General features: G+C 45.2%; 1 protein-coding gene across 4 annotated transcripts in view; it reads right to left on the bottom strand.

Annotated features, from left to right (window-relative positions):
• SPSB4 (splA/ryanodine receptor domain and SOCS box containing 4) overlaps nucleotides 1-22,932 on the bottom strand; it is a 224,978-nt gene that overhangs the window by 58,340 nt on the left and 143,706 nt on the right. The window lies entirely within an intron of this gene.

The raw sequence follows: 22,932 nt of genomic DNA, 5'->3' as shown, positions 1-22,932 counted from the left end.
CCATAATGCCCAATCCTGCTACTGCTGACATCAATGAGAATGTGATTAAGCCCCAAATCCAATCATGACAAAAATAAAGTATTAAACTTTGCTTAATTTTAACCACTCCCCTCCACTTCCAAATACAATTGGCATACACATGATTTAACTAGACATGAAGGACAGGCTATTTTTAAGCTGGAGAGAGAAAATGGGAAATTTCAACTTTTATCCAATGATTTTCCTTACCACTCCCACAGCAGTGGAGGGTGTGGCATGGGGCACAGAGCCACATGTACCCAAGGGAATGGGAGACCAGTTTAGCATACCACTTCCTCACACCCAGACCCCACAGCACTCTCAGTTCATGTCTACACTACAGGCCTTTATTTCAAAATAATGGTGAGCTGGAAACTTCTTACTCTGACTCATGGTAACCCTCATTTCAAGTAGAGAAAGGATGCTGAAGGAAGAGTGTTCTTCCTTCAACTGCCTGCTGTGGAGACAGCACCAAAAGCCAAGTTAAGCTATTTCAACTTAAGCTACGCAAATGACGTAGCTGAAGTTGTGTAGCTTAATTCGACTTTAGCCTTGCTGCGTAGACGTACCCTCACTGGCCAAAAACTTTAATGCGGAATATCCTGTTTCCAAGGGTTGCCATATTAAAGGGGTTTAAGTGTACTTCTTTTGGTAATAAAAAACAGGCAACAAATTCAAGCTACTTTCTAAAAATTCTTCTTTCTAACTTGCTTTCATGGAGCACTGCATCATTCATCCGGAATAGTTTTGGAACTCTTGTAAGCATGTTACTGAAGCTGCAGCCATTTAATTGCACCAGCAGTTAAGAACACCGTCAATTTGTTATGAATAAGCAGTGAAGCTGGCAGGCTTTCAAGTCCTTAGAAAAAAATGTAGGTAGTTAGCTGCAGAAAGGATGAACTTCATACAGCTTTGCAATACAAAACACCTCTGGAAAAATAACGTGCATTTCTCAGATTTTAATTTAAAAATATAAACTGATAACTAATTTGTTTTATAAAAATTAAAAATTACTGAAGATGCAACAAAACAAAACATTTAGTGCTAAATTTTAAGCCACATGAGAGATTGCCATATTTGTCTGATGTCATACAGAAAACTACAGGTTGAACCTCTGTAGTCCAGCATCCTCAGGACCTGACTGGTGCCAAACCAGAGAATTTGCCCAGCCACAGGTGGTCACTATTGTCTAGCAGAGAGAGAAAAAGAGAGAGAGAGAGATCACCTTGGCCTGCCATGTGTGTGTGTGTGTGTGTGTGTGTGTGTGTGTGTGTATATAACAAAATCATTTTACCAATCACTGTTTCTAGTCAAATTTTTCATTGACCTCTCTTATGCACAGTCATTGTGTACAGCCCTGTCTTGAATAGAGTTGCCAGGTGTCTGGTATTCACCTGGACAGTCCGGTATTTTCGTCTGGTAAAAAAATACAGAGAATACCAGACACCTAAAATGTTCGGTATTTTCTGATTTTTTTCCCAGGAGGTGAAAATGCCGGGCACCTGGCAACCCTACAAACACTCAGTGCCTGGCCTCCCTCCCACCCCACCAGTTCCAACACCCTCAGTCCCCTGGCCCCAGCCCCCACACTTACCTGGTTCCGCAAGGCTGCCGACCAAGGGGAAGCAGTGCTCAACCCTCCCCTGTTCCTATCCCTTCACTCACTCTTAAAGGGGACATGCTGTTTTAATGCTGTTTTATTTTATTTTATTGTATCTTTTTGTTTAATAAGTCTTATGTAACCCCCCTTTTTCCTCCCGCGGTTACTGGGGAGCAGGTCACACTCATAGGTGTGCCTGGGCGCCTGGTGTTTTAACGCAAAAGAGATCCTGAGCACCCCAGTGGTGATGGTGTTTAGCTGGGGAAAGCCCTACCCACCCCCTTGCTGCAGTCCCTTGCTGGCAATGAATGTAAGGTGGCGGTGCCTCCACCTGGCTGGCCTTGTACACACCTTGAGAGCCTCCAGAAACATACTCATTCCAACATAAAGCTGGATCTAATTCCAGAACAACTACAAATCATATACATCTAATAGAACACTTTAAAATAAACCATCTTTACTTAACTAAACAGGGATTAACAGATTAGAAAGGAATAGCATTAACAAAACACATAACAATAACTGAAGCTTATATAGCTAGACAACAGTGATCCCACCCCAGAGTGTGCACACCCCTAGACTCAGTCCCAGACACTTGCTTGCGTTGGCGCGCTGATGTTGCAGCTGTAGTGAGGATTTGGTCCAGGCTAAACAGCAGCTCTGTCCCAGGCAGCACTTTTCCAGCAAGGCCCAAACTTACTGCCTCATGCTGTGCCTATAGGAAGCAGACTGCTAACTCCCAGTCCCAACAGGCATGTAGTAGCTGCATCCAACAGCTCCTGCACTGGGTCAATGTCCTTGGCAGCAGCCTGGCTCCCCCTTTGGTTCCAAACTGCAAGGCTGAATCCCAGACTGCTAGGTCTCTTCTTCAAGCACATGGAGAGACCTCCTCTCTCACAAGAGTCCCTCCTCCCTCTTTTGTTCCAAGGGCTCATGGGAATTGTAGTCTGGATTGTAGCACACAGGGTCTTTTTAGAGTAAAACAGAGGTCCCTTTAGTAAGGGGACTACACTTAGAGTCCCTTTTTTTTGGTCTCCCCTCCCTTTTTTCCCCTTTCAACAGATTTTTTTCCCAGTGGGTTTGTGTGTGTGAGAGTGTGTGGTGGTGGTGGGGGGGGGGGGTGTTTGGTATTTTTGTTTCAACCATCTGGCAAACCTAGTCTTGAGTGAAAATGTCTTGTAAGTCAATTATGTGTCCACTGTAAGTAACTAATCAGAAAACAACTTTTCCACAACTAATAATTAGTTATGCTATTATTAATCGTGTCAATAGTATTATGTTGTAGTTTTTTCAGTCATGCAAATGGCCATTCTTATATGGCTCTTTGCTGACCACTTGCTCTGAATTTTGATGTAGTTCGGCTCTTTAGTTTGAAAAGGTTGCCAACCCCTACTGTAGGGTATTCACTATCTTCATATACCTTCAACATAATTTCAAGGGCTCAGAACATCTTGACAGTAATTCAGAAAATAAGTATATTTTCCATTAAAATGATTTGCCTTTCACCTGAGAATACACTTTTTAAATTTCTTAGTATTAGGAAAATCCAGTGATGTACCGTAGCAGTCAGAAAAGGGAACTCTTCACCCTGTGTATCTTCTACAGGTTGTACTGGACAGATGTTGTGAAAGACAGTGTCTTTGGAGATGATTTAAGATAAAAACCAATTTTTATAGCTCAGTCTGTCAGGTCTTGGCAATTATCAAATATAAAGATTCCTGAAGCATTCAGGGCATTTGGTATTTTGTGCTATCACAGAATTGCTCCCATTTCTAGTGCTAAGACATTAGCTGCCTAATGTGTGTAACAATCATAGACTACTAGAACTGGAAGGGACTTCGAGAGGTCATCAAGTCCAGTCCAAGCGGCATCTAGAAGATCATCTGATAGATATTTAAGAGCTGGTTAGAAAAAACATCTTCAATTATAGAAATTCCACAATCTCTATTTCAAGGCCTAGAAAACATGATCTATGAGGGAAGACTGAAAGAACTGGGTTTGTTTAGCTTGGAAAAGAGAAGACAGAGTGTTCATGATAGCAACTTTCAAGTATCTAAAAGGGCGTTATAAGAAGGAGAGAGAAAAATTATTCTCCTTAACCTCTGATAACAGGACAAGAAGCAATTCCTCCCAGATTTGCATCATTTGCAACAACATGTAGTTGACTATACAATTAACCAATAAGCCAGGGATGGCTTAATTTTGTTGACTACACGCATTTCTCCCCCCAACCTGTATCAGAGGCAGCAAGAGGGAAGAGATGGAGTGGGAGCCAATGCTCATGAGGAACTAGCTCAAAAGATGGCTTTCCATGAGCACCAGATCCTCCTGCCTCCAACCCCACCCTACTGCCTCTGATAGAGGCATCAGTGCACAGGGTGAGGGGGCTTGGCTGGAGCCGACACATGCGGGAGACCAGCTTTCAAGCCAGCGCCCCATTCGTATCAGTTTCCATGGTTCTACCTGCCTCTACCCTTGATTCAGGGACAGCAGGCAGGAGCCGGTGCTGTGGGGGAGTTAGTTTAAAAACCAGCTATGCCCCGCATCAGCTCCGCAGTGCTGCCAGCCCCTTCCCCCCCTGCTTTCTCTATCAGAGGCAGTAGTGAGGGGGATTGTGGGAGAGGCTGCTGCGAAGCAACCTCTGTCAGCAGCAAGCCTGGGCCCACTGTGAGAAGAAGCTGCTTTGCAGCAGCAGCAGCAACAGCCCCTGTCCACACGACGTCTGAGCTCCCCACGAGCAGTGGCTGCTCTGGATCCCACAGAGCAGCCTCTTTCCATGGGGAGCTTGGACCCCCGCCCCCATGGACAATGACTGTTGCCACCCTGCACTGCTCTCTCTGTATCAGAGGCAGCAGTGCAGGGTGACAGGCAGCCAGTCTGCAAAGGGAGCTGATTTTTAAACATGATACAGAGGCAGCAGTGCGGGGTTGCAGGGGTGTCCCCGGCAGTGGGGCCGGGAGCACACCGGCTGCTAGCTCCACCGGCATGGAATATCTAATAGTTGTGTAACCGATAACACTTTGTGTGGTTACATGACTATTCAATTACATTATACCCCACATCCCTAGTATCATCCACAAACTTTGTAAGCGTACTCACTATGCCATCATATAAAATCATTGATGAAGATATTAGTGATGTAATAGCATAAGTGTTTAAACAGTTAACTGATAAGCCTGGGAATACTGATTATCATTAATGGTTATTCGCAGGCTACCGGCCCTGCTTCCAGTGAGTCAAGCTGGGAGCCTGGAATGCGGCCAGAAGCTGGTACGCACTGGGAGCCAGCTTCAAAGCCAGCTCCCAGGGTACACTAGCTCCTAGGGAGCCAACTGCTGTCCCACGCTGCTGCCTCTGTATCAGAGGAGCAAAGTCTGGCCCACCCACCTGTTTTAATCCAGCCCCTTTAGCTCCCTCTGGGCACCGTGCGGCTCCTGGAAGCAGCAGCATATCCCCCTTCTATGCATAGCCAGCGGGCTCTGTGCACTGCTGCCATTAGCTAGGAACTGTGGCCAATGGGAGGTACCTGGCTGCACCTCTGCATAGGAGCTGGCTGGAAGGGAGCCGTGTCATTGCTTACAGAATATGTTCAAGGTTGTAAGTGCATCCTGGAGCCTACTTTCCTGATCCCCACCCCATCCTGTGTGTCAACTTCTTTTCCAGTCATGATTCCCATCTTATCCTCAGAACCTCTCAGCCCCAGCCTGGAACCTCCTCCCTGCACTCCAATCCCTTCATCTCCATCGCAACCCAGAGCCAGCACCCCCCCCCCCCCCAGTCCAACCCTCTTCCCCAGCCCAAAGCCCCCTTCTGCTCCCAGAACCTCTCATTTTTGGCCCCAGACCAGAGTGCCAGAGCCCTTACTCCCTCCCAAATCCCAATTCCAATACTCTCCTCGCCATGAGGTATTTTTAAACTAGGATACAGATATTTTTAATTTATTCACAGACTTCATGGATTGCACATTCTGTCTATAGTTCTTAACCATGAATTTATTAGAATTAAATGACTCCCCCTGTGTAATTTGAGAGATATTCTACAAAAGAGAAATTATATTAATCCTGAATGGACAATTAATGCTGAATGGACAATTATGGAAGTAAACAGCATCAAATGTTTTTTCTTGTGTGTTATTTTTTACCCTCCCCCACTCCTAGGCAGCACTAACAGGCCTATCACAAGCCCATTTGAATACATCTTTGTTGTGCAACCAATTTCCATTTCAAAGCAGAACAACTAGACGTTTCTGTTTGAATTATTTCTCAACTCTCATTTCCATATGCCAAGCAGAATATAAAGTCTGTCTCCTGCATTCTGTACTTTGAAAGTCTTCAAGCTACAGCTGTATTTAAGATATAAAAACAAAATATGTATGGCTCCCCAAGGCTGCATGCCGAGAGCTCTACTTTTGAGCTAGCACAAATTGGCTTTTTGAAATAAACCCCAAAATGGTATTTTACCCTGTAGAAATATTTAACAAATTGTAAGAGTGAAAAACGATAAATAAATAACTTTCTTTAATTGTCTCTTCAGACGAGATTGTTTTGCAGGGATCCTCTCCCACACTAACAGATTTAGACAGAAAGGATTCACATCCACCACCATCATAACCATCCGCTGAACCATTGTTCTGAGGAGAACCTCCACAATGGGCTACAATTTTGTTGTTGAAGCAGTAGGGTTACATCAGAGAAAACTTTTCTTCTTTCCACCCTATGCTGGTCATCACAGAATGCATTGTAAAGTAAAAAGAAGAACGAGCTTGTCTATTTTTTGCAGTGTAATACTATATGCCTGCATTGATACAAAGGGCTGTGGAAAGCGTAGTGTTGCTGCTTCTACACATTTGAGTAACTATCTGAAAATATGTAGGAGATGCAGAATCACTGAGGATCAACTTTTGCCGTTCTTATTTTAAAGGCTGTCAGGTGCCCAATAGTTATTGGGTCAGCTGTACCACTGAGGCCTATCTGCATCTCTCCACATGTAAAACAGCAAATTACAACTCAGACAGCAGCAACAATAAATTCTGGATTCCTATTAGGAAGGCAAAAGTAAGAAAGCTCATGAAAGTTCTGGCCATATCAACACTTTAGGGTGGTCATTATAAAGAAACAGTAATTAGCGGACTGTTGACAAACTTCAGCATTTTGTTGCCTGCCATGTGAAATGTCACTTTTCCCCCCTGCACACCCTCCTGTTAGAGTTAGAGTTTATGGTTAGAAAGGATTGGATCATTTTGTCCAACTTCACATATTTCATAGTCCATCAGCACTACCTATCACCCTTCCAATAATCCAGCAACTGAAATTAGACCTATGTTTCCTAGCCATCTATGCACCACACACAGAATAGGGGGACAGTGGTAAACTGATGTAAGGAAATTGATTACATGAGCTATATCCAGAAGATCCCACACAGCAATCTGTACTCCATTCTGCAGAGGAAGACTCCCCTCTAAAGATCAGTAACACACTGTCCTTGGGACAAATTCCTTCCCAACTCCACATATGACACTGTTAATCTGCTTTAGACAAATATTGAGCTCCTTGTCGGTAAAGCACAGCAGGTATTCTTCTCTCCCTCTTTTAAACAAGTTCTGTCCATACACTCCAATGTGTCCAGTTTTACGGAAATCATCATTAAGACAACAGAAGTGTTAGTTTATATGCCTTTAATCTTAGAAAACCACACAAATTAAAGCAGAACATTTATTCCGCAGTAACCACATAACTCTGAGTTTTCAAGGACAAAACTAAGCCTCATCTCCTGTTTTCACATAAGTATCTCTACAGCTACAGACGCACAATAAGAAAGTCGTTCTCTGTGGGTATGTCTACACAGCAAAGTTATTTCGAAATAACAGCCCTTATTTCGAAATAACTTTCCTAGCATCTAGACAGCCATACCGCTATTTTGAAATAAATTCGAAATAGCGGAGCGCTTATTTCGAATTTGGTGAACCTCATTCTACGAGGAATAATGCCAAATTCAAAATAGCTATTTCGAAACAAGTGCTGTGTAGACACTTATTTCAATATAGGGGGCTTCCAGCCTTCCCAGGGTGCCCTGGTGGACACTCCATCCTCAACCAAGAACATTCCTTTCCACCCTCCCCCTCCCCGGAGCCCTTAAAAGGTGCTTGTGCCAGTTCCAAGCCTGCCAGCCCAGAGCCAGCAGTCACTGCCCCGACCCAGTGGCCCCAAACAATAAGCCAGCAAGCCACCAGCAACCAGCCCTCCACCACTCCCCAGGAGCAGTCTGCCAGCTCCCAGCAGCCTGACAGGGCCGGAGAAGGTGGCCGCCTTCCTGGTCCAGGGCAGAGATAATGGACCTTATTCAGGTTTGGGGGGAGGGGGGGAATGCCCCCAACGTCCATGATCTCCACACTAGATGGAGGAATGCGGTTGTCTATGGCAGGATAGCTGTCAGCCTGGCCACCAAATGCCACATGTGAACCTAGGAGCAGGCTCTCATGAAAATCAAGTTGGTCCGAGGAGACCCCCCACCCCTGAGCTCTGAGCTTCCCCTCCGCCTTGCTTCCCTCTTCCAGCTCCCTCCTCCCAGGTTTGCCCTCCCCTCTCCCACCTCGTTTCCCCAGTCTCACCAGAGTTTAATTCCCCCTCCTCCCGTTTTGTTAAATAAAGGCAGTTTGTGTTTATGAAAAAACATATATTTTATTTTACATCAGAAAGGGGGGCTGGCGGGGGTAAGTGAAAGGATGTGAGTGGGGAATGAGGCACAAGCCCCCAGTGTGGAAGACCAGGGAGACTGTTAGTGCACCTCAAGATGGAAGCTCTCCCGCAGGGCCTCCTGGATACTGACAGCCCCCCGATGGACCTCCCAGATGGCAGCCTGCAGAAAGCGAAGCCAGGCTCACAGCAACGCGTCCAAGAGAAGCACTAGAGTGGCCAGGGGCAGCTCCGGCTCCACGTTGCAGAGTGCTGTGGTGTCCCGAGTGAGGGCAACCAGAGCACGCAGAGACAAAATGCTTTGCTGTCCCTCATCGAGGTAGGCAAGCAAGCAGGGACACCTGGGAACTGGCTGTCCAGGGGGTGTCCCTTTAAGCACAGGCCTCAAACAGCCTCAGGCAGCAGCCACACAAAGTAACTCCTGACCTGATGCCCTGCCAGACCTGGTTCCAGCTTGCCTTAAATGTGATTCAATGTCCACTCAGTGTGGATGTGCTATTTCAAAATGCATTTTGTGTGTAGACGCGTTATTTCGAATTAACTATTTCGAAATAGCTTATTTTGAAATAACGCTGTAGTGTAGACATACCCTGTGCTATTAATACATCTCCAAAACATCAGAGAAGCTTGACCTACATTTAGTGTCTTTATTAAAAATAAAAATATTTAATGAGACCAGATGATGCTAGCCTGGAGTGACACACTACAAGTTATTCTTACATGTTTATTCTATTTAGACTGACACACCCATAAGCAAGTGTAAGAAAATGGGTATTAATTTTCTGTTAATTTTTCTTTTAATTTTTGCTGTTAATTTAAATATCCCATGCTTCATTTCAATAGAAATGGCCGCCGCTTTTTTCCGCCACAGCACTTTGCCAGCAAAAAGCGGCAGTCTAGACGGGGATCGATCGACAAGGAAAGCGTTTTCCAACCAATTCTGTAAACATCGTTGCACAAGGCATAAGGAATAGGTCGGAAAAGGCTTTCCTTGTCGACCAATCCCTGTCTAGACTGCTGCTTTTTGCTGACAAAGTGCTGCAGCGGCAAAAATAAATAGAAGTGAGATAAATAGAAAAGAACATAAACACTGTTAGGGTGTGTCTAGACTACATGCCTCCCTCGACGGAGGCATGTAGATTAGCCAGATCGGCAGAGGGAAATGAAGCCGCGATTAAAATAATCGCGGCTTCATTTAAATTTAAATGGCTACCCCGCTCTGCCGATCAGCTGTTTGTCGGCAGATCGGGGCAGTCTGGACGCGCCGCGCCGACAAAGAAGCCTTTCTTGATCGGCACAGGTAAACCTGGTTTCACGAGGCATACCTGTGCCGATCAAGAAAGGCTTCTTTGTCGGCGCGGCGCGTCCAGACTGCCCCGATCTGCCGACAAACAGCTGATCGGCAGAGCGGGGCAGCCATTTAAATTTAAATGAAGCCGCGATTATTTTAATCACGGCTTCATTTCCCTCTGCCGATCTGGCTAATCTACATGCCTCCGTCGACGGAGGCATGTAGTTTAGACGTACCCTAAGTGAGATAAATAGAAAAGAACATAAACACTGTCAAATCAAGTGTAAAAATGTAATAAGAAAAGCAAAAAAAGATTTTGAGGAACAGCTAACCAAAAACTCATAAAGAAATAACAAAATGTTTTTTAAGTACATTAGAAGCAGGAAGCCTGCTAAAAAACCTGTGGGTCCCCTAGATGATCGAGCTATAAAAGGAGCAATCAAGGACGATAAAGCCATTGTGGAGAAACTAAATGATTTCTTTGCTTCAGTCTTCACGGCTGAGGATGTTGGGGAGATTCCTGAATCTGCACCGTCCTTTGTGGGTGATTGTAGCCAGACACGAACCCCATCTTGGTTTCAGCCCCCCCCAGAGAGCAAGAGAAAGGCAGTCAGCCTTTGATGCCCTGGGAACACAGGTGTGCTGCCTGTCCCTGACTCTACCATAAACAGAAACCAGACAGTAAATGGGCTAGCTGACGACCCGGGGCCTCCCATCGCACTGATGGCTAGTACCAGTAATTGACACACCTGCACTGTCCCAGGAGAGGAATCTTCGCCCATCACATACCAGAGGTGCCCATTGTCTGCATTTTCCCAGGTGTGAATTATGCTTTGCACCCTTCGTGGGAAACTTGGCATTCAAAGCCATTTTTCCTAATTGGCCACTTGAGCCCAGGAAGAAGCCTACATGACCCAAAGGGTATAAAGAGGGGTTCAGTAGCCCACCCCATTTGAGCTCCAATCATCTATACCTTCTGGCAGGTATTGATTGTCTCCCGAGGTCTGTGGGACACCCAACCTCGCCCTACTTCTTCCCGAGGGAATGAGAGAAAGACGCTGGCCACGCCAAGTCTGGAACGCAGAGGTGAGAATTATACCTGCTAGGTGTCTATTTTGCATGCATTTAACAAGAGCTCAGAGAACCAAAGGGGTTTCATAGTACCTGTTAGTGACTTATTAGTGTAATTTCTGTCCTGTCCTTTGTAGTGGCTGTGTTATCTGTAACACAGTAGTAGCATTTAACAACTAAGTTTACCCTGTAACAATAAAATAGTAACTGTTTAAGCTTTAACCTGACTCCTTCAGTTGCTATAACAGAACCAAGCACAATTTAAAAGAACTTCAGCCGGTCATAAGGGACTCACTGCCCTGACCGTCGGCTGACAGTGATGAATCTGAGGAACTGTCACGGATTGAAGTGTCATTAGAGGAGGTTTTGGAACAAATAGAAAAACTTAATGTTAACAAATCTCCGGGACCAGATGGCATTCACCCAAGGGTTCTAAAAGAACTCAAATGGGAAATTGCTGAGCTATTATCTGTGGTTTGTAACCTATCCTTTAAATCGGCTTCCGTACCTAATGACTGGAAGGTAGCCAACGTGACACCAATATTTAAAAAGGGCTGTAGAGGCGATCCTGGCAATTACAGACCGGTAAGTCTAACTTCAGTACTGGGCAAATTAGTCGAAACAATAGTAAAGAATAAAATTGTGAAGCATGTAGAAGAACATAATTTGTTGGACAAAAGTCAACATTGTTTCTGTAAAGGGAAATCCTGTCTTTCTAATCTGTTAGGGTATGTCTACACTACAAAGTTAATTCGAACTAACAGACGTTAGTTCGAATTAACTTTGATAGGCGCTACACATGCAAACCGCTAGTTCGAACTAGCGATGAGCTTAATTCGAACTAGGTAAACTTCATTCTACGAGGACTAACGCCTAGTTCGAATTAACTAGTTCAAATTAAGGGCTGTGTAGCCACTTAATTCGAACTAGTGGGAGGCTAGCCCTCCCCAGCTTTCCCTGGTGGCCACTCTGGGCACCACCAGGGAAACTCTTCTGTCCCCCTCCCAGTCCTGGAGCCCTTAAAGGGGCACGGGCTGGCTACGGTGCCCATGCCAGGTGCAAGCCTGCCAGCACCCAGCCAGCAGACCTGCACCTGGCACAGCACGAGCCAGCCACTCGCTGCCACCCAGCCCTCCGCCTCTTCCCGGGACCAGGCTGGCGGCTCCCGGGAGCCTGCCCAGGTCCGCAAGAGGCGGGTGCTCACCTGGTCTAGTGCGGAGATCGTGGACCTCATCCACGACCTCCGCACTAGGCACAGGAAAGTGGCCATCTAGGGCAGGATAGCTGCCAGCCTGGCCACCCGGGAGCAGGTTTGCATGAAAATCAAGGTGGTCCAGTGAGACCCCCGACCCTGAGCCCTGAGCTTAGAATGGCCGTACTGGGTCAGACCAAAGGTCCATCTAGCCCAGTAGCCTGTCTGCCGACAGCGGCCAACACTACGTACCCTGGAAGGGATGGACTGAAGACAATGACCAAGTCATTTGTCTCATGCCATCCATCTCCAGCCTTCCACAAACAGAGGCCAGGGACACCATTCCTACCCCCTGTAGCTAATATCCCCTACCCCCTGTGGGGCACCTGGTGCTGGCCACTGTCGGTAGACAGGATAATGGGCTAGATGGACCTTTGGTCTGACCCAGTACGGCCGTTCTTATGTTCTTATGTAAAAAGCGGCAGCCATTTCTATTGAAATGAAGCGTGGGATATTTAAATCCCCACTTCATTTGCAATAGCTATGTGCCTAATCTACATCCCTCTGTTGGCAGAGGGGTGTAGTTTAGACACACCCTAAGACACTAGTGAAGAAAAAAGTGCTTAAGGGTAAGTCTTTATTCCAGTGAAATGTTAAAACTATTTTGGGTCCAACTTTTAACGTGATTTGACTACACCATCTTTTAAAGTAGCATCAGAACGTAATTGTTGTAAATAAGAGTGAAAGGTCAACAATAAAACCCCAGGGAATAACACAATTTTAAAACAGAAGTTGAATGGAAATGCTTATCAAAGTCATCTGACCCCTCCCAAGAAACTCAGCGAACACAAGTTTAAACAGTAAAGCAGATAGTAAGGCATGGTTTAGGGGAGTAGAGTGCCCTAAATTCTTGAACCCTATCTCTCTACACAGCAAAGCCAGGCCTCACACCCACATTGATGTTTAGCTGTGTAGTGTCCTGCAGCTTTGTCCATGAGAGAGCCTTTCCCTAACACTCCACCAGCAATGGAAGGCTCTGGCAGTAGGGAGGCTCTTCGCTGTCAGAGCCTCTCTCTGTCCCATGCATCTCCAGTGATGGATATTCCACAACCTCCCTAGGCAATTTATTCCAGTATTTAACTAACATGACAGTTAAGAACTTTTTCCTGATGTCCAACCTAAATCTTCCTTGCTGAAATTTAAGCTCATTGCTTTTTATGCTATCATCAGACATTAAGGAGAATAATTTGTGTCCCTCTTCCTTGCAACACCCTTTTAAGTACCTGAAAGCTGCTACTATGTCCCCTCTCAGTCTTCTTTTCCAAACTAAACAAAACCAGTTCTCTCAGTCTTCCCTCAAAGGTCATGTTTTCTAGATTTTTCAACATTCTTGTTGCTCTTCTCTAGACCTTCTCCACATCTCTGCTGAAACGTGGTGCTTAGGACTGGACACAATACTCTAGTTGAGAACCAATCAGTGCAGAGTAGAGCGGAAGAATTGCTTCTTGTACCATGCTTACAATACTCCTATTAATGCTTCTCAGAATGACATTTGGGTTTTTTGGAAACAATGCAACATGGAGTCCAAAACGCTAAATGCAGAGCTACAGCAGGGGTAGCTACTGGGACACAGCTAGGATTGCCAGAAAGTTTTGCAAAAATACCGAACGTGGTGGGGAAAAAATTTTTGGCAGGGGAGGAATGTCACAAGCAGCCTTCCGTCCAAGAAAGACAGAAAATACTGGACATTTAAAATGTCTGCTATTTTCTGTTTTTTTGACCAGACAGAAGCCACAAATACTGGACTGTCCGGGCCAATACCGGACACTTGGCCACCCTAGACACAGCATGAGCCAGGACTGAGCCAACATGCTTACCCCATGGCTCTCCAAGTACTTTAAATGCAGAGCTGGAAGGGGATAGGGGTTCCATGCAATTGGTAGCGTCAACAGATAAGCATCCACTTATTGGTTGGTTAATTGTTTAACGGGATATACCCCCAGGGCTGGCTTTACCATGAGGCCAACTGAGGCAGCCACCCCCAGTGCCAGACTGTTTGTGGGGGAGGGGCACCACTAGGACCAAGAGAATTGAGACCTTTCAAAGTTTTGGCCCAAGAGGGGGCGTCATTTGACCTCCCCGCCTCAGGTGCCAAAATGTTGTGGACTGGCCATATATACCCCTAGTGGAGATTGGAAAGTCTAAGTTATAAACTAATACGGGGAGAAAGGAGAAAGATTTAATTTTCTTCAAGATATAACACTTGGAGGGCAAACAGGCTTCCTTTGGAAGCTTTGGATGATGCTAATGCTAAATAAAAATCATTATCCAAACACTGTTAGTCACACTCAGGCCATACTTCATTGAAACCACAACTGACAACAGCACTTGAAGTACCTGTTGGAGGAATGTGTGTCACATTTGCATAGTACAGGTTGGACCTCCCTGGTCCAGCACCGCTGGGACCTAACCAGTCCCAAACGACAGAATTTGCTGGACCAAGGGAGGTGTCCCCTACCACGGGCCCCGAGCAGCTGGCCCCCTGCCTCTGGCCTCCTCTATCGTCTCCCCTGCTCTGTTTCTGCTGGCTCTGGGCTGCCTTTGGAAACCGGGGTTTTCTGGCCCTGGCCCTGGCCTGTGCAGCTGCATCAGCCAGATTTCCCCAGCCCTGCGCTGCCTCAGGTGGCTGGGCTTCTCCAGCCCCTGACCCTGCACTGCTGCTCATGGTCAAGATTCTCTGGCACTGCACTGCTGCGTGCTGCCACAGGCCATCGGGCCTCTTTGGCCCCAGACCCCATGCTACTGCGGGCACCCAGGCTTCTTCAATCCCTGATCCCGGGCTGCCGCAGGCTGCAGAGGTTCTCCAGTCCCTGGCCCCAGCATTGCTGTGGAGTGCCTCTGGCCTCACTGTCCCTGGCCCCGACCAGGCTGCTGACCCTCCTGTCATTAGGCTCCGGGGCTCTCTGGTCCAGGAACATCCATGGTCCTGCTGGTTTTCAGAGGTGCAACCTGTATACACTACAGAAAGTTGTATCTATTTTATTAAGCTTACAATATGCTAGTGATAAAAATGACCATACTAACCCAATTCCAAATGCTACTGTAAATTAAAAACTAAAACCTTGCGAATGTCTCTGCAAGTGCATTTTGTAAGTGCTTGAACATAAATTCTGGAGGGGGAACAAATACCACCCACTTCTGGCCATCCTGAGGATTAGTTCTGCCAACGTGTACTCCTTCGCCAGTGTTGTTTTCTCTCATCTTGTCATGCCCTGATGACTCCTTGGTCTGCAGCTTCCTCTCAGTGGCTTGGCTCTCCACTGAAGTTCTCTCCTGCCAGGAAATTTACAGTCTTTCCAGACCTCCTATCTGCCTGGTGCCTCTATTGCCCTTGCCACTCCCCACTGTTAGGGGAATCCAAGCACACCCTCTTCACTGGGTTCCAGCCCAGGAATCATATAACAAGCAGTCACAGACACTGTACAGTCCTAACTCTCGCTGCTATTTCTCTGGGCTTCTTCCTTCATATAAGGCTCCTCCATCCTTTGCATTTGCAAGTCTCCAACCCTCTTCACTAAGCCTACTTCCCTTCAGCCTTTCCAAGTAGCAGTTCCCTTCATGGCAGCCAGCTATCTGACTTTGTACAGGACATAACTGTTCCTGCACAGGTAAGTCTACTTTTAATTAGCTGTCCGCAGGCTACATCTCTTCATGCAGCCCAATTAGGTGATTGGGCCCATCTGACCTAATTCAGCTTTTGCAGGACTAGTGCAGCAAGCCTACCCCATCAAAAAGATAAATTGTGAATGTTTAACATTGCTAGCTTCATGCTTGCCTTGGTAGTACAGGTAACTTTGTTCTAGGAAATATTTTTAATACAGGCAGTCCCCGGGTTACGTACAAGATAGGGACTGTAGGTTTGTTCTTAAGTTGAATCTGTATGTAAGTCTGAACTGGCGTCCAGATTCAGCCGCTGCTGAAACTGATCAGTTTCAACAGCGGCTGAATCTGGACGCCAGTTCTGACTTACATACAGATTCAACTTAAGAACCCCAGGCATCCCCAAGTCAGCTGCTGCTGAAACTGATCAGCGGCCGATTCCAGGAAGCCCGGGGCAGGGGCTTCCTGTCGTCAGCCACTGGTCAGTTTCAGCAGCGGCTGACTTGGGAACTCCTGGGGCAGAGCAGCTGGGGTGCTGCCGGGTTGGTCCCATAGCGCCCAGAGCGGCGCTACGGGACCAACCGGCAGCGACCCAGCTGCTGTACCACAGGCGTCCAGAGCAAAGCCGCGGAGCACGGGGGGCAGCGGGACAGCCCAGATGCGCCGTGGCTGTCCTGCTGCCCTCGGGCTCCGTGGCTTTGCTCTGCTTTGCTCCCCGTCTCCCTGGTCTGCCGACCAGGGGGACGGGGAGCAAAGCGGCGGAACACACGGGCAGCGGTATCTGGGCTGTCCAGGGGGACGGGGAGCAAAGCAGAGCAAAGCCGTGGAGCACGCGGGCAGCGGACAGCCCAGACACGTCTTGGCTGTCCGCAGCCCGCGTGCTCTGCCGCTTTGCTTCCTCTCCCTGGTCTGCTGGAGACCAGGGAGACGGGTCCCGTTCGTAACTGCGGACCGCGTAACTCGGGGACTGCCTGTATTGCACTTAGGGACTAATGCTAACTGCTTATAAAAATCTATCTAATGGGCCTTCTTGCTTCCAAGGTCACAATTAGAACCCATAGATAAACTGGAATTATCGGCATGCATCTCTTATGGCCAAAGACCTACATTCTATTTTGTGCTTCTCTCCCTGAACAGGAAAAAATAATCAATTCTTCAATTGGCTTATATTGCATTATTGATGTGGATATGGTACATGCTATCCATAATCCCATTAGTTGACCTCAGAAATGTTTGCAAGTACATGATATTTAAAATAACAAATAAAAATCCTATAATGCCCTTCCTACTGCCATTGCCTGGTCAGACCATTGAAGGCATATTCTTGACAAGCATCTTATTAAAACAGCTGTCGGTCAGTCATTCATGAATTATTCAGAGACTTGATGGGGAGGATTTGGAACCACAAAGACTGTCTCTTTTGTGCTTTATCTAGTCAACCATGCAAAAATCATTCAGAATTCAAATTACTGTGCTACAGATGTTATTGAAAACCCTTTACTTCCATACCTCATTCAGAGGGGAAAATGAGCAGATGCTTGGTCTTGTCAGGTGTTCAAGTACAATCAACCTGCTCAGATTTCCAGTTTCTAAAGTGCAGAACCTTGTTCCCATTGTTGTGTCACTTGTCAAACTTACAAACCTGGTTCATACAATTAGAGGCAAGTAACCTACCCTTATGGCTACAAAACTGCACTAGAAATATGAGTGGGGTTTTCAAAAGCACTAAGCACTGCCCTAACACTGTTCCCATTGAAATAAGCATGAAAATTCCCACAACAATTATATACTTTTTGATTCACATATTTTAAAGGTCAGATGGGCGACTTTATGGTCAGAGAGGAATTTTTCCTAGTACAGTAAAACTCCAATAGTCCAGCATCCAATAGTCCGGCACTCCTGATAGTCTGGCATCAAAATGGCAAGAGCCTAGTGAGTGAGCTTTGGCAAAAAGAGTCACAAGGTAACAGCGGCAGCAGCTGAACTGAGCAAAAAGGGTAAAAAAGGCTTAAAAAAACTAAAACATTACAGCATACTGTATACAGTATGTACAATAAAAAGGGTTAAGAACACTTTACATACAGTATATAATGTATACAGTATATATATATAGCCTGCTTATAGTACCTCCTGATAGTCCGGCATATTTGATAATCCAGCACCACCTACATCCCATATGTTCCGGATTATCGGAAGTCTACTGTAACTCCTGTATCTAGCTCATCAAAAACAAAACATTTTGTAGACACGCATCACATGTGGGAAATTTAATTAAGAAAAAAGAAAATGCATTTCAATAGTATCAAAATGTTCTGTTCCAACATTTTCAGAATGGAGCAATCTTACTTTTCAATTTCAAGTGAGTGCTTCAAAAATGTTACTGTATATTGTAATTTTTTAAAAAATGTTAAATTCTCAATTAAACATTTTTATTTTATCAAAACTAAAATGTTTCAATTGAGTACAGTTTTCCCCATGGATTTGTTTTGAATGAAATGTCAAGATTTTAGTTTTTGTTCCATTCCATAAAGTAAGTTCAGATCACAGAATAGTGCTATCCCACAGACATTTTTTGAACAATAACAAAATAAAGCAATTCTCCACAGCTGAAGCCAGAGGCATAGGATTAATAAAAATAAAGATAAAGTTTGGTCACATCCCAACACATGCTTTTTAGTGTAAAAGGTGCCCAACATTTTCCCCCTGTTGAGTATTTTAGGAATTCCTGACCAGTTAATTTGATAGTAATTCTAGCTAGCTAGATTGAAACAAGATTGAAAATAATCATTCCCCAAAAAAAGTTTGCATGTAACAATGTCAGTAGAGTGGAATGCATAAACAGTGATTCAAGAGGTTTCTTTGGGGTGAGGCAGGAGGAGGGATGACAAGAGGACTTCATTGTAAAAGTAAAAAAGTAGCACTGTCTAAATATCAATCATCTAACTAAATAAGAATTTTCACTAATTCCTTTGTCTACTACAAGGTTTTAGAATGAACAAAAAGGTGTTTTCTAAACGTAAACTCTATTTGAAATTAACAGCAGTATAAAGCCTTTTCCCACAAATAAAAATGTTCTGAATTTCTGCTAGTATGTGAAGACGGAATATAATTTAGTTCAGCTTCCTTTGGTTTTTGGCCCACAATCCATCACATGGTAAGTACTAATGTATACACACCATCAAGCCAATTAAGGCACTTTCAATCCAAGAGCCTTAAATGTAAGGCACAAATTAACTTGCATACATCACGTTACTCTGTATCCTGAACTTTACTTAGTGTTCTCTACACAGCACCATTAGCTAAATCTGAGCTCTCTCTCCCTGTAAACAATACATTGTCAATAAATATTAAATGTCCTAGGATATTAACTCACTGATTATCTTTTTTCAGTTGGCTGCCATGCTGGCAGAGATATTGTTTACTTGCTTTGAATATTTCTACTCTAATTTTAAATAAGGTTATTTCCTGTGAAAGGTTACTTAAAATAGCACTTCAGCCTGGAGGTCTTGATTTACCCCCAAAAAGAAAGATCACAGAAGCAGCAGTGCAGCAAGCTTCTTCATATTGTAATACTGACATGTTTAAGCACTCCAAGCAGATTACAGATAACAGTTTACAAATGGCATGTCTATTCAACTATCCTTGGCTGAGTTGCTGAGACTGAAGATAATTTTGGTGGTTATATTTTATGTACACACACTTTAGTAATATCTTTTTGCACTGACCATCAGCCTAATTATTCCCTGCTATTGGAGAACTGACACTTTTCCTTGCTACGGGCTAAGACAATCTGTTTCTTTAGTATTCTGCCCTTGAAACGTGAAAGAAAACAGTACTATGTAAATTCCTTTTCTTAAATTTTATGTTTGCACTGTCCTAAATGGGATCACCTTCAGATCTTTTATGAAGAAGTACTAAATATTCCAAAGTCATTGCATGTTCTCAACACCGCTGTACTAAAATTCCTCCTTTTATTTTCTCACTAAACTATGGAAATGCAAACAGAAAGGATTATGGATATTAAAATATATACTATTTTGCAACAAAAAAAAAGGATTATTTGTTCAAAACACATATGCGCTATGGCTACACTACAAGCTTTTTCTGGAAGAGGAAATGCAAATGGAGTACTCATTTGCATATGTCGCACTCTCATTTTGAGGAAGGACTCTTGCACAAAAGGGGATTTTGGGGCAAACAGGCGCCATCTACACAGCACTTTTTTTGTGCAAAAACCTCTTCCGCAAAAAGGATCAGAAGAGAAAATGCAAATGAGAGAGTGACATATGCAAATGAGCGCTCCATGTGCATTTCCTCTTCTGGAAAATGCTTGTTGTATAGCTGTAACCATGTAAATGCACTGCAAATATTTGAATTTTCACTTTAAAGCAGGAGTGGGCAATAGTTTTTAATGGAGGGGCCACTCCAAAAGTTGTCAAGGGGCACGCTCTTCCATATTATTAATGGATGAGTTAAGGGATCTGGGATGGAGGTTGGATGAGGAGAGAGAGTGTGGTAAGAGACAGAGGTGCAGGAGGGGATGTGGGGTCTAGGAGGGAGTTCAGAAGTTCAGAGCTCCCATGCAGGGAGCTCAGCTGACTGGCAGAAGAAGTAGGGGACAGGGGCACTTGCCCTCTTGCAGAAGAGCAGAAGCAATAGCAGCTGCTGGTTGCTACAAATGGAGTAGCTGACTACGGCCTGTACTCCAGTCCTCCTTCCTCCCATCCTCACGCCTATGGAGGGTGTGTACGCACTGGGGGTTAGTGAGGTCTCCAATCAGGGAGGTGGGAAGTACTTGGAGGATCATGTGACCCAGATCCTGTTGGAGCCGAGCTGCTGGGTGAAAGAGAGGAGGGATTGGTGCTTCATTGCCTGCCACTGGCCACCTGGAAAAGCTGGCTAAGTTACAGGCACTGACAGATTGGGTCAACTTCTCTACTTTTCTCCCCAATCCTTCCCTGTCCTGTGAACTGTTAATAGGGGTGGCAGCCTCCCCACTTGCTGCTTCTCTCCTAGCCCTCCCATTGGGGAATTGGCTGAGCAGGGATCCCCTGTTTTCCCCTGTTATACATCTCTGCTGCACATTCAGTTTCAGCCATCTCTCTGATCACTTAAGTCTCCCCTCCCTTTTTTTTAACTCTCTGGTGAGTTCCATGCTTAGAAAACTTCCCTCCTTAGCTGCAGGAAACAGGACAGCCACAGTCTACATGTGCAGAGGCTGCAAACAGGTTGGAGGGGGAGGAATGGTTTTTTTGGTTGAATCTAGACATTTGGTAAGGACTTTCGGGGGAGGGGAAAGACATTTGTGAGGAGACATTGTGAGAGATGAAACACATAGTAAGATAAGTCTTTGGATAGAAAAGGAGGATGATTATGAAGTTGTGTGTTGCCTTGGAAACAGTGCAAGATGGAGACCCTGGTAAATTTGTTCTGTAGATGTTATCTTAGAGAGTTAAGGGAGGGGAGACTTCTTCGAGTTCCTATGAAAAGGACATGCAAGGAAGCAAACTGTTTGGGGGAGGGGGTGCTGCCAGGACATTTGCATGATTACATTCCAAACACATTTTACACAGGTGTTAATGGCTTAAGGTAAGAAAGAAAAATATTTTTAACATAATTTTTTTGGAGTGCTGTAGGTATCTAAAACTGTGGTCTTAATGATTTTCTTAACTCCTGTGATACTAATTAATACATGGTAAATTGTATTGCATTAAGACTAGGGATGTAAGCGACTAGTCAACTCTCTGATAATCAAATGCTTATCGGATAGTCGAGTAGCAACTTGACTAGTTTCTTTCCCTCCCCCCCCCCGCCCCCACTTTCTGCATCTGCATGGGTCCCAGTGGGGAGCTAGTCCCCCTTGTGGACAGGGGCTGTTGCCACCAAGCAACCCCTGTTCGTGGTGGCCAGGGCTAGCCACAGGCAGAGGCTGATAAGGCAGCAGCCCCTGTCTGTGGCCAGACCAAGCCACCAAGAACAAAGGCTGCTCCAACACCAGCCCTTATTCATAGCAGCCAGGTCTGGCTACCGTGAACAGAGGCTACTCCAGCACCAACCCCTATTTGTGGCAGACAGAGCTGTCCATCGCAAACAGGAGATGCTGGACTCAGCACGAGCTGGGACCGAGTAGTCCCATCTTGCGCTGAATGCTGCACCTCTGCTTTTTAAATGTAGTAAGAGCCCAGTGGCTCCTACCACATTTAAAATGCAGAGTCGCAGAGCAGGTGACTCCGGAGCTGCTACGAGCCAGGACTGCTCAAGTTGGCTCCTGGAGCTACCCCTGCTGTGGCTCTGCAGAGTGGTGCTTATTGAATATATGATTAGTCAGATAATCACATTTTAACATCCTTAATTAAGGCTAGATCTTGGCTAGCAGGTAGTGCTCTTATGAGTCAGAAGTAGCAGGTGTGATGGTAGCTGTTTTGTAGTATGTGCAAAGCTTTTTGAAAAATGGATCTGTCTACACACCCTGAAGCTATGTGTTAATTTGCTCTTGAGCTTCTATTCTTTGAACTGGTGACACACACAAGGTGAAAGTTTCAACCCAGGAAAACTTCTGTTTTTAGAGGCCTGTTTCATTTGTATTTGTATAGCATGGACCCTAAACATTCCCCAGATAAAGTGTATAAGCTGGAGTAAATGCTTTTTACTCTCCTTTCCTGTGGCAGTAAATATTGAATTAATATTTGCAAGGAGAGCATGACTATTTCTGGTTAACTCATAGAGTTCTTTAGCATCTTAAAGCTGAGCTATGAGTGGAGAATATTCATTTTGGCACATTTACTAGCTTGAATTGTTAGAAAAGATGATAATACATGTAATCCAAGGGCAATGTTAATTTTCCTTTTATTTGATTCATATTAAATGAACATCATAAGCATTGTTCCTTGTTAATTATCCCTTGTTTTAATATATTCCACACCAATGGATTGTTTAAAATACATATTTATATCTAGGGTTCTTGTTTGTACTGGTGAGTGCACATCCACACACTAGCTCCATATTGGTGTTGCACTTAAGAAATTTCAACCCTCCCAAGGATGGGAAATGTTAGAGGGAACACTGGTTGTGACTTAGGGCAGGGAAGGTGGTAATCTGGGATGAGGGACTAGGGAGCAAGGTGGAGGAGGTATAGGTGCAGGAGGGGAGACAGAGGGTTTGGGTTATGTCTGGGGCAGATGGCTGGAGGAGGAAGGAGCACAGGTGCCAAAGGCAGGAGACTCACTTGGGCAACTCCTGGCCAGCAGCCCAGCAGGTTTCTCAGGAAGGCTCCCTGCCTGCCCCACCCACACCAGCTGCAGAAGTCATGTGAGTCTGAGGGGAGGGTAGAAGGGTGCTTCACACATTGCCTGTTCTTCAAATAGGCAGCTCCAGCTCCCATTGGCTGGAAACAGATCAATGATATTAT

The sequence above is a fragment of the Pelodiscus sinensis genome, chromosome 10, assembly GCF_052426305.1.
Source record: "Pelodiscus sinensis isolate ZL-2025 chromosome 10, ASM5242630v1, whole genome shotgun sequence".
NCBI lineage: Eukaryota > Metazoa > Chordata > Testudines > Trionychidae > Pelodiscus > Pelodiscus sinensis.
The sequence above is the reverse complement of the archived record's forward strand: the minus strand, read 5'-3'. Positions and strand labels throughout refer to the sequence as shown.